Raw genomic sequence first — 12218 nt, 5'->3', positions numbered from 1 at the left:
CCACCTGTATAATAATCCTGAAGTCATTAATATCTGATTTCTATAGAAAAATTTACCAAAGATTAATTCATTAGTAAGGAATAACAAAGCAGTTGGGATTTGATGAGAAGGATAGCTGATTTTAGTGCATGAGTAAATTTCTTATACTTCTCACATAATGGAATTTTTTTTTTTTTTTGGTTATAAGTCTTTTTCTTCTTTGTAGACTTTAAAAACACAAGCTTGCCAAATGAACACAAACCTGATTTCCTGGCCATCCCCTAGATGATTTTTTTATACACATGTTAAGTTGAAACTGTAATATTTGGCTCAGAAAAAAACCATGGGTTAGCCATAGGTAAAATGGTGGCCAGACATCAAAAGACCAGGTCCTAGACTTAGCTGAGTTGGGTGATCTTGGGCGGGTCATTCAGTCTCTTCAGATCCTTCCAGTTCACCAGCTTTAAAATGAGTGGAGAGCTTCTAAGGTGCCTTCCATTTGAATATTTATTTAAGGTCTTTATCTGATATATTGAACATGTCTCAGCCACTAGCTAATGTCTACCTATTATTCCATAATGGTTAGCAAATCACTTTTGATTGTACTGACTAATCTTTGAAATGCCTAACCAAATAGTTTTGAAAATTAGCAACTAGCCTTGAAACTAAATAGTAAATTTATTTTATCAGCTTTATGGGCCTTAGAAAAAAGCACCTTTTGGGGTTGCATCTATAAATGCAAAACCAGAACTATCTGGATGTAAAAGAGGGAAAGAATGGAGCACTTTGAAGACGACCAAACTGTTTTGAAAGAAAATTAAAGTTACAAACATGGTTAAGATAGTTATCCTCACCCCTAAATCCCCTTAGGGTTATGCTCCTAAATTTGCTATCTTATTGGCTAGGGGCTGGAACTGATTGATAGGTATGCCAAAGCCACAGGGGAAGCTTTCTATAAAAGGAATTACTGGCTTTGAAAACACAGCTATTAACCTTGAGCATCTTTAATCGCCCACCAATTAAGAATAAGCACCCTTAAGCTCCCAGTGATTAACCTTTATTACCCCAAGTTGCTCCCACAGGCTCTCCTACTTACTTAAATACAAAATAGCAGAATGACAGACTGTAATACTGTGAACTTTTTCATAGTGTATTCTGATTCTACTGATGTAAAAAAAAAAAATACATTATTGCCCTTAAAAATGTGTTGGTTGCCACAGTGAAGAAAAATGTCCTAAGATCTCTAAAATATTTGAGTTAGGGCTCTGGGCAAAACTAGCTTTAGAGGAAGCAGTCTCTTGGCTGATGTAACTAGAAAAGCCATAAGCAATAGACTAAAAGTCAGGAGACCTAGATTTTAGATCCAATTCAGTAAGAACATAATGCCTAAGGAGTCACCAAAATTCTCTGGGCCTTAGTTTCCTCAGATAAAACTGAGGACAGTTGTGTTAGATAATCCCTAATGTCCTCTTCAGCTGTAATATTCTGAGTCTAATCTGTGCTTCTGCGGTGAGCTAACAGGCACAAATTCAGACAAGCTATTTTATTTGGGTACAGAATGATGACGATAGGTATGCTCAGTTACTCTTCGGATTGCATTTGGACATTAGCCAGTTCCAAGAATATACACTGAGGTGTATATCCTCAGAAGTTAAAGCACAGGACTTAAGCAACATAACAGTAATGCAGCTTTTGAGAATTTCAGAGGCCCTCACAAAATTTTTAATATTTGCTATCCATTTAAGGTTTGGATTTATAGATCTAGAACTTTTGAGGCAATTTCTCTGTAGCTACTATGCATGCCATTTAGGAAAGTGCTACCAGGCAGACATTGGTACCGGAGGAGTTCATGGCCTTCCCATAGAGAAGTAAGGCTAAGATCTCCCATGGCTGGGGAGAAGATGAATGCATCATAGATCATATTATAATATTCTTCCCAGTAATCCTTTTTCTATAATAGATAAAACTTTTTTTCATAGCAAATAATAGCATTTATTACCATATTGATGAGTGTTTACTAATTACCATATTGATAAGAGTAACAGATTCTTAAAAGTATGATTCTAAGCCAGAGATAAAATACCTTGAAAAGGCTGGTTGTGAAAGGATAAGCCTGAAATAGGCCCTGGCTGGTTGTGAAAGGATAAGCCTGAAATAGGCCCTGTACCTATGGCAGTATTTGTTCTGAATGAGACAATGGGAAATATTGTCTGTATATTTACTCTTGAGAGGAAAGGATAAACAGTCCTAAGAGGGCAGAGGAAGTAGAAGGAATAAGAAACAAGATAAGAAGCTGAAGCCAGAGCTATTTGAAAAAGCGAAGGAACTTATTTTTTTTTAAAGAGTTATCAATTACTCAATTTAAAATCCCTTGCATTGCTAACTGGTACAGCCCTCTGGAGGCTCCTCAAAAAGTTAAAAATAGAACTACCCTATGACCCAGCAATTGCATTACTAGGTATTTACCCAAAGAATACAAAAATACTGATTTGAAGGGATACATGCACCCCATGTGTATAGCAGCATTATCAACAATAGCCAAATTATGGAAAGAGCCCAAATTTCCATCAACTAATGAATGGATAAAGAAGATGTGGTGTATATATATATATGTGTGTGTGTGTGTGTGTGTATGTGTATATACATATATATACCACATATATATAATACTATATATTAATATATAATGGAATATATATAAAATGGAACATATATATATAAAATGGAATATATATATGTGTGTGTGTGTATATATATATATATATATATATATATAATGGAATATTACCCAGCCATAAAAAAGAACGAGATCTTGCCATTTGCAACAATGTGGATGGAACTAGAGAGTATTATACTAAACAAAATAATTCAGTCAGAGAAAGATAAATACCACATGATTTCACTCATATGTGGAATTTAAGAAATAAAACAGAAGAACATGGGGGGGGAAGAAAGAGGCAAACCATGAAACAGATTCTTAACTATAGAGAACAAACTAAGGGTTACTGGAGGGAAGGTGGGGGGGATGAGTTAAATAGGTGATGGGGGAGCACTTGTGATTAGCACTGGGTGTTGTATGTAGGTGATGAAACACTAAATTCTATACTTGAAACTAATATTGCATTGTATGTTAATTAACTAGAATTTAAATAAAAATTTGGAGAGAGAAAAAAATCCTTTACATTGCTGAAATGAGACACCCCTTAATCCCTACAGTCCTTCAGAAAATTTTGCTACAAAGAGCCCATGTGTATCTTGTCTGTTTAGAAATCAAGGAAAGGGAACTGAACTTCAGATCTGAGCCAGCATGGAGATGGCTTAAGAAAGAAATACAAGATATAGAAAACAAAATCTAGACAGAAGCCAGAAATCAGAGGCAGAAAAAAACAGAAAAAGTAAGGTCATTTTTTCTTTTTAAGTATCCCTTCTCAGATTCTGGTAGCCTAACTCCACCTTCCTTTGGAGGAATTGCCCTTCCCCAATTTCTTATGGTACTTTTGATTTGGTCATATTATCCCACTCCATTCTACATGGCCACAGTGGTGGTCTGTGACCCAGGCTAGGTCAATCACAATTTCCCTTTCCCTTTCCCTTGGCTGCAGATTCTGGTCCATGGGGTGGCCAGCATGGTGCCAGGTAGAGACCTTCCCATTAAGAAATTTCAGATGGCAGAGGGAATTAAAGAAGCAGACTCCTTGCTGAGCAGGGAGCCCAACACAGGGCTCAATCCCAGGACCCTGAGATCATGACCTGAGTCAGAGGCGGATGCTTAACCGACTGAGTCACCCAGGCATCCCCCCTTTTTTTTAAAGATTTTATTTATTTATTTGAGAGAGTTTTCTATTTCTTAAAAAAAAAGTGATTTTAAAAGGAATTGCATTGAATCTGTAGATTGTAGATTAGGTAGTATTGGCATTGAATCTGTAGATTGTAGATTAGGTAGTATTGACATCTTAATAATATTAAGTCTTTGATTGCATGAATATGGGATGTCTTTCCTTGTATTTATGTCTTCTTTAATTTCTTCTAGCAAATGTTTTGTAGTGGTCAGTGTACAAGTTTTTCACCTCCTCAGTGATTTTTATTCTTTTTTTAAAAAAAGATTTATTTATTTTTATTTTAGAGAGAGAAAGAGAGTGAGTGGGAGGAGGGGCAACAGGAAAGGGAGAGAGAAACCTCAAGCAGACACCTCACTGAGCACAAAGCCCAACACAGTGCTCAATCCCACAACCCCGAGATCATGACCTGAGATGAAATCAAGAGTCAGATGCCTAACCGACTGAGCCATGCAGGCGCCCCAGTGATGTTTATTCTTAAGTATTTTATTCCTTTTGATGCAGCTATAAATGGAGTTGTTTTTAAATTTCCTTTTAAATTTGTTCATTGTTAATGTATAGAAACACAACTGAATTTTGTGTGTTAATTTTATATCTTGAAATTTTTCTAAAATTGTTTATTAGTTCAGACAGTTTTTGTGTGGAATCTTTAGAGTTTTCTATGTATGAAATCATATCATCTGCAAACAGTGATAATTTTACTTTTTCCTTTCCAAGTTAGATGCCTTTTATTTACTCTTCTTGATTAATTATTGCAGATAAAACTTCCAACACTCTGTTAAACAGAATTGATAAAAGCAGACATTCTTGTCTTATTTCTCATGTTAGGGAAAAGACGCAGTAACTGTGCAGTTTTCATATATGGCTTTTAATATGTTGGGAAGATTTCTGTCTATTCCTAGTTTGTTGAATGTTTTTATCATGAAATGCAATGTATATTATCAAATACTTTCTCTGCATCAGTTGAGATGACTCTATGATTTTTTTTCATTGTGTTAATGTTACATTGGCTGATTTTCATATGCCAAACCGTCCTTGCACTCCAGGAATATATCCCACTTATCTTGCTGTATAATCCTTCGAATATGCTGCTGAATTCAGTGTGTTAGTATTTTGTTGAAACTTTTTGCATCAGTATTCATAGGGGATATTAGTTTATAGTTTTCTTGTAGTTTTTCTCTCTGGCTTTGGTATCAGAATAATGTTAACCTAACTGAGTAAGGAAGTATTCTCACCTCTTCAGTTGTTTGGAAGAGTTTCAGAAACATTGTTGTTAATTATTATTTTATTTATTTATTTATTTAACAGAGAGAGAAACACAGTGAGAGAGGGAACACAAGCAGAGGGAGTGGGAGAGGGAGAAGCAGGCTTCCCGCAGAGCAGGGAGCCTGATGCAGGGCTCAATCCCAGGATCCTGGAATCATGACCTGAGCCGAAGGCAGATGTTTAATGACTGAGTCACCCAGGCACCCCTGTTAATTATTTTTAAATTTTGGGTAGAATTCATTAATGAATCCATCTAGTCCAAGACATTACTTTGTCAAGAGGTTTTTGATTACTGATTCAATCTTCTTAATAGTTATAGGTATATTCAGATTTTGTTTCTTCATAATTCAGTCTTGGTAGGTTATGTGTTTCTAGGAATTATCCATTTCATTAAAGTTATTCAATTTATTGGAGTATAATTATTCATAGTACTTCTCATAATCTTTATTTCTGTAGAATCAGTAGTAATGTCCCCACTTTGATTTCTAATTCCTAGTAATGAGTTCTCTCTCTTTTCTTAGTCAATCTAGCTTAAAAATTGTCAATTTGTTCAATCTTTTCAAAGAACCAACTCTTGGTTTTGTTGAATTTCTCTATTTTTTTAAATTTTTTATTTTTCTTCACTCTCCTTTATTATTTCCTTCCTTTTGTAGTTGTAGACTTTTGACTGCTTTCCATAGTAGTTCCTATAAGCTAATTTTAGCTATCTTTGCTGGTTTCTTTTCTTTATTTTTTTAATGTTTCTTTGGGAAAATTAAGGTATGAAGCTTCCTAGTCCACTGATATTATTCCTTTCTTGCCTGGATCTTAAAGAACAAAGACCATAACTAGCATCTGATTTTGATAAAACTGCTATATATACAACTTGAACCAATATTTAATATTGAAAGTACAATTAGTTAACTAATTTATCAAGGATTTATTCTTTTGAATTGTAGCTTATTGTAATTCTGCTATTTACAAGCTTGGGTAGAAGATTTATAATCCTAACCACCCTAGAGTGCTGTCTTTGAGCCCTCTATTTCTGGGTAAAATGAAAGCACCAGGCATTTGCTGAAATGAAGGGAGGATGACAGATGATATTAGGAATAGGGTCTATAGGGCGCCTGGGTGGCTCAGTTGGTTGAGCGACTGCCTTCGGCTCAGGTCATGATCCTGGAGTCCCTGGATCGAGTCCCGCATCGGGCTCCCTGCTCGGCGGGGAGCCTGCTTCTCCCTCTGACCCTCCCCCCTCTCATGCTCTCTCTCTCTCATTCTCTCTGTCTCAAATAAATAAATAAAATCTTTAAAAAAAAAAAAAAAAAAAAAAGGAATAGGGTCTATAAAAATCACTGGAAGAGGAATAGAGTCATCAAGTTATCACCTAGTTCACAATTTTTCTTTTCAGGAGGTTTACTCCTTTTCTACAACCTTCCAATACTACAGAAAATGGCCAAGGGATTCCTGGAAATGATCATTTAGTATCTCAAACAAGTAAAAGTAAATAGCCTTTAATTTTTTATCATGGCCCTTTCTTTCATTTTCACTCTATGAAGACAAACCAGCCAGAATTAATTTGTCAAGCTTTAAGGCCCCTCTTAGATCTAAAGTTCTAAAATTCTAAGGCTTGCATATTGTAAATATGAGTATAATAGGGAAGAATAACAATGGAATATTTAAGACTTCTTACAATGAAGGAATATTATTTCTTTGCTAGCTAGATTCCTAGGCCATTGTGGTACAGAGCAAGTTAATGGATGAATGAAAGTACTAAAACCAGACTGATTAACTTACCAAATTGTTAAATGAGCTGAACGTTTCCTGTGGAAGAGAAAAGAATAAGTGGAAAAGAGGAAAGCAGGGTAAGTTATTACGGAAAAGACTAATGCCAGTTACTGGTTTTGAGAAAAAAAAACTTAAGTTATTTATGAAGAAAAGTGGAAGGATTATGGTCATCTGCTTTGCTAAGTGGGCTTTTTGTTCATAGATGGCTGAAGAGGATTTGTTAAAGTTTACTGGGTGTTATGAATGGAAACTCTCTTTAGAATGTTCTGAGAGACTTCAGTAAAGATGTGTTGGATGTTAGGCATGTGTTTTATGGCATGAAAAATCATATGGATCCTCAGGCCACAAGTAAGCCACATATCAACTAGTATGTTTCTAATTTTCAGTTCTATGTATAAAAATCATCAGTTTACCCCTTTATTTTCTGGAAATTTCTGCATCAGTTTATGCATTCTGTTCTAAGCAACTGAAAACCCAAGGTGGTGTAAGTCCTTAGGAGAATTTATTAGTTAATGGATCTGCAAGACCAAAAGAAAGAGACAACAGGATTATCTGATTCAGTGTCTCAATAATGTGAAGCATCTGGTTTCTTTCTGCCTCTCCATTCTGCCATAATCTTAGTATGATGCTAAAGCTGGTTTCTATCATGGGTGTAATATTGCTGTACTAGATGAGACTTTAAATCCACATACAGTACCACTCAAGATAAAAAAGTATTTATACTTAGAATTTCAAGGAAGAATATTGAAATTCAACCTGAATGACCCACTTAGATGACAGGCTAAACCCAGAACCAATGATTTGGCAAAGTCAGGATAATGAAATGTGTTAATTGGCTTAAGCTACTCCTAGTGCTCAGGTCAGCTTCTCCCTGGAGTACATCAAGGGGAAAGGATGATGAATGAAAATGCAGATACTGTAAGCAAGGGAGAATGAGTGCAGATGCTAGGTAGGCAATTATCAACACCTACTACAGTTACAGCTCATACTCAGATTTGTCTGATGTCTTCAACAATGTCATGCAATTTGCAAATGCATCAATTAATTTCTCATTCTTGAAATTCTATAATCAACAAGAAATACTTATTCTTTTTTAAGCCCATACATGACTAAGTCTTTAACTTTTTTAAAAAAAAATCATTAAGGCAATATATGACAGTGAAATTTCTTAAGGTCAGAAACCTGAGTTAAATTCATAGATCTATATTTTCTTAAGTCTGTAAGCTTGAGTGACTCACTAAACCTCTCTGATTCACAAATTTCTCATTTGTGCATCATAAAGATCATCAGAATTCTTTTTCTTCAGAGCAGAGGTTTATCAGCACCTTGGTACAAGACACCTAATAATAGAAGTTGGCATTCTGGGTAGAAGAGAAGAGCTAAAAGCTTATACGATGAAGTTTTCACTAAAATATATTCTATATTCCCCAGTATTAGAAGGGAATACTATTCCCCATTTTTCCTATTTCCATGTGGCAAGATCACCACAAGAGTAATTCTGTCCTCTTGCTTGTGTTACTTCCTTTACTACTTCACGTGGATGAGAATTTTACATGGTTGGTGGGCAACAGCCATTTATCCTTTTTTGATTGTGAAGAATTAATCTAAAAGTTTACAAAATCAATTCCATGTATCAGTGAAAATATAAACTAGGAAGCTCTAAGGTCTTCTACAGAAACAGTGAAAATGAGCAAAAGAACTCTGAAAATGAACTTTTATGAGAACTCTGGAAAGTAGTTTAAGGTTACAGCAACCAAGCAAATGTCAAATCAAGACAAAGGACGACTTAAACATGGTAAGAGAACATTGTGGCTTTTTAACATATCCTCACCCCACACACTTTTCCAGTTTGATGACAGTCTTGAAGATGGCATCCCATATCCCCCATATGTGTCTCTGGTTCTTGAGGGAGCAGAGTAGACCTTGTTCTAATTGTGTTTTTCTGTTTTGACCTGTCTGGGACTCCCTGAAGGACTGATGCAAGGCACTTGCCTTTGTTTTATCTAACTTAGAACTTTCTCAGGGTGGAAAAGTGGCTAAGCAGAGGGTATTCCTTAAAAACTTTGAAAGGCAAAAGAACAAGCCACTGCCACTTCCCCCTGAAAGAACAGTCATCAAGAGTTAGCATGTTCTTCACAATTTTTCTTTTGCCCAGGTTTCTTCCTTTCCTATAGTTTTTCAGTACTATAGAAACTGTCAAAGAGACCCCTGAGAATGGTCATTTGGTTACATAAGCAAATGAAATACGTAGCCTCTAATATTTTTTATTGTGACCTCTTATTTCATTTTTACTCTATGGAGACCTGGGGCAACATATTATATTTGGGGCAAATAACAGACACACAGAAATCCTGGGAAGAAAATCTGGAGAGAGATACTTTGGGAGATAAGGGCTTTGAAAATCTTTTACATATACCAGGGATTCTAGAAAGCCAAATACATAGTGAGGACAAGATGCAAGCTGGAAAAGACCTAATAAGAACCTGTGCTTTCACTACCAGCTGAGCTTTCAGCTCAGTGAAACCAGTAAGTGAAAGCTAAAAGCATTGATATAAAATGACCTGGATAAGCTTTGGAGGGCCCAACACAGAACTAATCAGCAAAGACTATGTAAGCATTTTTGTGCCTTGCCTTGCCTTGCCTTGCCTTGCTTTGCCCTGCCCTGCCCTTCCGTGCCCTTCCTTTCCCTTCCCTTCCCTTCCCTTCCCTTTCCCTCCTTCCCTTTTTCTTCTTTCTCTTCCCCTTCCCTTCCCTTCTTTTCCTTCCCTTTTATCTTTCCCTCCCTTCTCCCCTTCCCTCTCCTCCCCTTCCTTTTCCTTCCCTTTCCCTCCCCTCCTTTCCCTTCCTTTCTTTTGCTTCTCCTCCCTCCCGTCCCCTCTTCTCCCCTCCTCTCCTCTCTTTTCCAATTTCCAGTTTAAAAAAATAAACTATGGAGACCAGAAGGCAGTGGAATGATATATTTAAAGTGCCAAAAGGAAAAAAAAAAACAAAGATTAATATTTCTAAATCTTGCAAAACCATCCTTCAAAAAAACAAGAGAGAAATTAAGATATTCCCAGATAAACTGAAGCTGAGGGACTTTGTAGCTCAAAGACCTGCCCAACATGATCATAGTTTTTGATCCATTCTATATGTTGCTTTACTCAGCTTGTTAATGCTTTATTGAAGATTTTTGCATTTATATTCATAAATGATATGTCTGTAGTTTTCTTATGTTGTCTTTATCTTTATCTGGCTTTGATATCGTGGGAATACTGGCCTCAGATTGAGCTAGGAAGTGTTCCCACCTATTCTTTTTAAAAAAGAGTTTGAGGTACAGATCTATGATTCAGCAGTCTTGCACAATTCACAGCGATCGGAGGGGGAGACGAACCATGAGAGACGATGGACTCTGAGAAACAAACTGAGGGTTCTAGAGGGGAGGGGGGTGGGAGGATGGGCTAGCCTGGTGATGGGTATTAAAGAGGGCACGTTCTGCATGGAGCACTGGGTGTTATACACAAGCAGTGAATCATGGAACACTAACTACATCAAAAACTAATGATGTAATGTATGGTGATTAACATAACAATAAAAAACTAAAAAAAAGAGTTTGAGAAGAACTGATATCAGTTCTATAAGATTTTGTAAAAAATTTTATTTATTTGTTTATTATTTATTTATTTATTTAGCGTGTGTGTGAACAAGAGGAGGGGCAGAGGGAGAAGAAGAGAGAGAATCTCAAGCAGACTCCGCACTGTGTGGAGCCTGACGTGGAGCTCCATCTCTCTACCCTGAGATCATGACCTTAGCCAAAATCAAGCATCAGACACTTAACCAGCTGAGCCACCCAGGCACCACTTAGTTCTTTAAATGTTTGGTAGAATTCACTAGTAGAGCCATCTGGTCCTGGGTTTTCTTCACAGTAAATTCTTTCGTTACTGATTCAATGTTTTTACTTATATGTGTATTCTAATATTCTATTTCTTCTTGCATCAGATTCAGTAGTTTGAATCTTTCTAGGAATTTCATCTAGGTTATCTAATGTGTTGTTACACAATTTTTCATAGTATTCCTTTATACTACCTTTAAAAAAATTCTGTAAGTCCTGGAGTAATGTCCCTTTTTCATTTCTGATTTTCAGTCATTTGAGTCTTCTCTCTCTCTTTTTTTTTTCCCTTGATCAGTCTTGTTAAACCGTTGTCAATATTGTTGATACTTTCAAGAAAGGAACTTTTAGTGTTGTTGTCTCTATTGTTTTCCCTATTCTCTATTTCACTTGTTTCTTCTATAACTTTATTATTTCTTTTCTTTTGCTTAATTTGTGTTTATTTTGCTTGTGTTTTTGTTCCTTACATCGTAAACCTATGTTATCAATTTGAGATCTTACTTCTTTTTTAATATAGGTCTTTATTCTATAAATTTCCCTCTAAGCACTGCTTTCATCACCTTCCATGAGATTTGATATGCTGTGTTTTCATTTTCATTTATTTCAAAGTGTTACCCAATATTCCTTGTGATTTTTTTCTCTAACCCTTGGTTATTTGTGATTGCATTTTTAAAATTTACACATATATGTGAATTTACCAAATTTCCTTTTTCTGTTGATTTCAATTTCTGTTCCATTGTTGTTGAAAATCATACTTCATATGATCTAATTCTTTTTAAATGTATTGAGACTTGTTTAATGGCCTAACATACAGTCTATTTTCAAGAATGTTCCATGTGCACTTGAAAAAAAATGTATATTCTGTTTTTGTTGGGTGGAGTGATCTTAAGTTGTCTGTTTAGGTCTACTTGATTCATTGTGTTGTACAAATCTTATGTTTACTTTTGATCTTCTGCCTAGTTGTTCTATCCATTATTTAAAGTAGGGTATTGAAGTCCTCATCTACTATAGTTAACCTATTTTCCCTTCAATTCTGTTTTTGTTTCATGTATTTGGGGGCTTTGTTGTTAGGTGCACACGTTTATAATTGTAATATCTAACTGATGGATTGACATTTGTCTCATTCTAAAATATTCTTCTTTGTCTCTATTAACTTTTTTTCTAAAGTAAGTTTTGTCTACATTAATATAACCACTCGAACTCTTTTCTAGTTACTGTTTGCATAGTATATCTTTTTCTGTCCTTTTACCTTAATCTATTTGTATTTTTGAATCTGAAGTGTATCACTCATAGACCAGATAGTTGAATCAGGTTTCTTGCCCATTCTGCCAATGTCTGCCTTTTAATTGGAGTTTTAAGTCATATTCATATAATGTAATTATTGATGAGTTAGGAGTTACATCTGCCATTTTGCTGTGTTTTCTGTTAGTCTTAGATACTCTTTTCTCTTTTCCTCTATTTTAATTGCCACTTTTTGTAATAAATATATATTTACTAGTGTGCCA

Source organism: Leptonychotes weddellii, chromosome X (genome assembly GCF_054177405.1).
Source record: "Leptonychotes weddellii isolate Sample4059 chromosome X, ASM5417740v2, whole genome shotgun sequence".
NCBI classification, from domain to species: domain Eukaryota; kingdom Metazoa; phylum Chordata; class Mammalia; order Carnivora; family Phocidae; genus Leptonychotes; species Leptonychotes weddellii.
This window is presented reverse-complemented; position numbering follows the sequence as displayed.